Raw genomic sequence first — 5,709 nt, 5'->3', positions numbered from 1 at the left:
ATTAGAAAGTCTTTGACTTGATAGCTTTGCAATCTTCAATTGTTGATTTCAGATCCTTGTTCTACTCTCTCAATTTGATCCTTGCTTTATCTAATATTCCGCTCTACTCTATTCTTCATCAACTAGATTTTGTACTTCTGATCTATTCTTCACTAAGTCTTTTATCCTTTTGCACTTCACTATAATTCACCTGTACACTTCTATCTCGCATATCCTCTCTTACATAATGGGGCTTCATCCTCCTTTTAAAGATTTCAAAGACTTAGGATCAGGTATGAATCTACGATCAACATTAAATCTTCATTTCCCACTCATTTCTTGCACTTTTCCTATTGGTTGCATGTTGATTGCATAGGTAATGCAAAAGATTCAATCTTATCTTCAAGATCCTTTGAGTTTCATCCTATGTCAGCTCCAAAAACAATTTACATATGATTTTGTGAAGGCACAAACTCAGATGTTGATTTTTTGTTACTCGACATATGCTAGTTGTTGATGCTCAACACATATAGGAAAATTGGCTCACTCGGCTCCTATAGCAATTTTGTTTCACTCGACATCTATAGTGACTCGACATCTATACTTTGCTTGGCACTTGAACTATGCTTGACACCTAAAGATTGCTAAGAAGCTAAAGATTGCTCAACACCTTTTGAATTTTCTAGGTCAACATACATCATAGTTTGGCTTCTGTATTATAGTCGACATCAACTGAAGAATTGGTTAAGTGTGTTGACACTTAAATTTCGAAACCAATCTGAGAGCAACAAATGATAACATTGAAAATTATCAACTTTCTCACACAAGATATTATCTCTCTTCTTAACAAGCATACTTATCATTTCTAATCCCTATTGTAGCCACTCCTTTTTATCTTACATAATACATATAATAGTGGTACAGTAAATCTTTCTTCTTGTTTTCCTTCAATACATGAGTGGTTTATCATTCTTGGGACCTATTTCGACCATGTGATACTTAGATATCTTTCCTTAGAAAGAGCATATTTAACATTGGAATAGTCTAATACCTCGTCCCTTTATTTTTCTTATCACTTTTGTATTTGCATTCTTTACAACATGTCTACACTAATTGGTTGTGTTATAGTTTTCCATGCAATTATATCTTTGTATTATGCATATTATAAATTTAATCTAACCTAAGAGGATGTTGTTATCTTATTCCCTCATTTTATTCTTTAATTATATGTATAGTATGCTTTTTCCTCATCCTTTTATTTATTTTTGTATAGATTACATTATTTTAAAGAACATTCTTATATTTGGCTATGAAAAGCTTTGTTACATGCATGATCATGTATCTATGTCTAGTGAATGTCATTTTATGCCTTCGATTTGGGTGTATTTCATTTAGTATTTGTCTATAACTTACTTGATTTTTAAATATAATTTATAGTGTATTATGTTGCTTATAATTGCATGGTGTTTCTTATCTTCTCTATGGTGTTGTATTATTCTTTGATGACTCTTGCTGATATGGGATAAATTTTTTTTTGCATAGCTATAAATTGTTTCTTATGACTCATCTTTATATCTTATGAATTTTTTTTTGTATCATACACCATAGATTTCTCTTTCTTGCCTCATGCTTTGGGGAAAAGGTTTGTTGCACATTCTTTATCTCTTTTTGTCTACGGACCAACTTTCCTTAGTATAGTGGAATTTATTTATCAAGTAATAATATTTTTCTATAAGGAATTGTGTCACGATCACATCTCTCTCTTATATACAAGAGGTGCATGACCTTGATAATCACATCTTTATTTGCAAGACTATGTTCATTATAAAAATTTACCCTTAGTATGTTATTGAAATCTTATCATTCTTCACCTAAGGATTCTTATTCCACCTATATATAGGGGGTTGAATATAGGTGCATTATTGTTCTTCTTCCACTCTTTTTTTTTGAAGTTTTTATATTTTTTTACAACACTCCTCATAATGGTAGATGTCTCACACACAGGATCTCTTCCTTAGAAGGGTCTCTTCTCACAAGTGACACATCCTTTCATAATTTATCTATTTTTATTACTTATAAGAGTCAATGCTCTTTGCTAAGTCTATGGAATATTTTTTTGATAAGGGATATATCCTTGTTGATAGAAGTAGTCATCCTTGATTTGCTTCCTTATGATTTTTATGGCTACCTTGTCATCATAATAAGGGGGGTAAAAATACCCCTCTTGGTACTATAGTTTATCCTTTTGTGAACTTTTACTTGTTTGTTTTGCTAAATTTTTAATGGGTATCGGTAACACTTCTGCATCATGAGTAAACACATTGCTAAATCTTGGGTATCAATGATACTTCTCCATCCTAGGGAAATATAAACACACACATACAAACACATTTACACTATGTGGTGATACCATGAAATTTAACCATGGGTGGTCATAAACACACCTCCCCTTTCAAAACTATCTCTTATAGTTTGATCAAATTTTAAAATAATTTATGGTCACTTTCAAAGAGAAAAGATTGTTAAGACATGGACCTAAAAGTAATGTTTATTAATTTATTTTAATATTATAATTAACTATTGGTTTAGACTCATCACTACTATAATTCATTAATATATATTAAATAAGAATATGAGAATTGTCAGGAAAGAGCTTGCAACACAATGGTAAGTTATGAAGCTCTTACCCAGGAGGTCCTTGGTTCTAGTTTAGTCAAGTTTAATAAATGATAATAATATTTAATCAAAACACATAACAATTACTCTTGGCTTTAACCTATATCAAAATTGATAATTGCAATTTATTCATCCATAATGGATTAATATTTTATATATTGATCATAATGATTTAAAGAACTCTGATAATAGTTTAATTGATTATATTGATATTAATAAATTGTTTGATAATATTAATTTTTAATATTTCCTAGCTAAGTATAAGTGGATTAGTTATTTATATTTATATTATATTGATTAATATGGTTTACATTAATTATTAATCAACTATCTAAATGGACTATTTGACTTTATTCTTATATGTTTTTATCAATGAATTTCTCTAACCATTTATTTTGTGCATAAACATAAGTTATACATGAGGAACTAGATTTAGATGACTAAAAGGATGAAAATGAAATGTAGTGCCTACCCCTAGGTCACATTTTTGTTATCATTGTCAAACTCTTTTGGGGCTAGTTTATGTTGATAGTTAGTAACATTGTCTTGAGATTATCAAGGATTGTTTCAAATTTAGTTAATATATGGTGAGAGTACTTAGTACTTTATATTTCATGTATGCATGATGATTATTTTTAGTGTTTGCAGTTATTGATGACAATTTATTATCATATGTGTTTTCTTATGGATACTTACCCCATACTTGCATGTGTATGGTGTGCGTGTTTGTTTTCTTTATGTATGGTGTGTCTGATGTGGTTAAGGAAGGGAGTCGTAGTCACCTACTAGTCAGGATCTACACGATGCACCACTTCCTGCCATTGCCTATTTAGTTTAGTATATATTGTGCTTGTACATGCATGGTTTTTATGCAGGTTTCAAGTACTAGGTATCGACTTCCCTGAATTTGCCAGGATGAGTGTACCCTATCGCATTATCTCAATGGTAAGAGAGGGGAGATAAATTCTCAAGTCCAAATCCCAACCCTTTAAGCCATTTGTCCTAATTGAAAATTAGGACAAGTATTTGAGTTGAGTACCCTTCAAATACATTGGATGACATAATTCGTGATATTAACCCTTGGTTTGATTTTGTATGTATTTTGGCGATGATGGGTTTTTTTATTTTACCTTGAGAGTCTTTGGAATATTTTCTATTAATTAAGCCTAATCAAAAGATTTAATTAATGGTTTAATTAAATGGAAAATTAATAGATATTTTAATATTTATTTTATTTAATTAATTAAGAAATTAATTAAATAAAATAATTACATTTGGAGATAAAAGTTATAAGTTTAAAATTTGAAACTTGATAATATTTAATTGTAATATATTTAGAGTTCATTTTTAAATAAATGACTAAATAATATTATTATTAAAGTTAATAAATATTTTAGCAATTAAGTTTCAAAAAATGAAATTAAAAAATGGAAAATATATTAAAATTATTAAAAGATTATAGGTTGCATGATGTGTGTATATGATTAAAATATAAATATATTAAGATTAAATAAGTGGAGTTATTAAAATTAGTGCATGAGATTTAAATTTTAATAAATAAATGAATAAAGTAAATATTAAATTAATTAATGTGCATATTTTTCTCACATTGGAGTTTGCAAATTCTCGGGAGTTGTCATGTAGACAACACAAGAGTTTGCACTCTAAGTATGCACAAGTTGTCTACACTTAGGAGTTAGCATATTATTTGAGCACATGGTGTCTACAACCTTATGACTCGTCTAGAAGGTTGGAGAAGACTCGTGCTTAGTGGTCATGCTTATCTTCCTGTTCTTCCTAGACACATTCTAGATGTATCTTAGAGGCCTTTAAATAGAGGTTCTCCTAGTGTGTTTGGACAAGTTTCAAAGCTTACATGCATTTGAGAAGATCATATTCTTCTACATGCTCATTGCTTCAACAAGCACTACTAATCACTTGGAGATTTCGGTTGGCTTGGATCTTGGAGGAATTGCAAATGTTGGAGAAGGAAGGGATTTTCTATGGACTTTTGAGGGATGGCAAATTAGCATCAGTGTCTAGGTGCACTCTTGATATTTACATATTCCCTTTTGCACTCTTTCTCTTCCTATCTTCTTCATGACTATTATATGTATCTGAATATTCTCTGTGATTGAATCTGCAATTTGAAATTGGAATCTAGATATGTATGTTATCTAGTTGCAAAGAAAACATTAGAAAATCCTTGTTCTAATTAAGGAAGAAATTAGATCTAAATCGGGTTTGGGATCGAATTAGAATCGAATTGAGAAATAGATTTTAAAAGGGTTTTAAATTTTATAATCAAATCTATTAGAAGAATTAATGGGTTAATTACCCTTTCGAAAAAATTCTTAATTCGTCTAAATAGAAAGCCCTTCTTGCATAAATTAGATATATATATTCTCTTTTTATATACACATATGAAATTATATATATATATATATATATATACATATATACATATGTGTATGTATGTATGTATGTATGCATGCATGTATGTATGTATGTATGTACGTATCTATATATATATATATATATATATATATATATATATATACACACACATATGTACATACATACATACATACATACACATATGTATATATGTATATATATATATATATACATATACATATATATACATATATATATATATATATATATATATACATTTATGTATATACATATACAAATATATATATATATATATATATATATATATATATATATATATATATATCTATATATATATATATATATATATATATATATATATATATATATATATATATATATACATATATGCCAATAGTGGCATGTTGTGATGGTTAAGTTGTTGAGTTGTTATCCTTGTCATCAAGGTTCAAATCTCATGGGGATGAGGTCCCCTATTTGTGGCCTCACTGGTTCATAGCTCCAGGTCAAAGCGTTTACCCCTCTAAAAATAAATAAATAAATAAATATATATATATATATATATATATATAATTGTTTAAGAAAATGCAGTGGAGAATCCTTTTAATAAAATCTGAAATCGCATTTGTTAAAATG

Source organism: Cupressus sempervirens, chromosome 4 (genome assembly GCF_028749045.1).
Source record: "Cupressus sempervirens isolate cs-2001-9-10 chromosome 4, ASM2874904v1, whole genome shotgun sequence".
NCBI lineage: Eukaryota > Viridiplantae > Streptophyta > Pinopsida > Cupressales > Cupressaceae > Cupressus > Cupressus sempervirens.
This window is presented reverse-complemented; position numbering follows the sequence as displayed.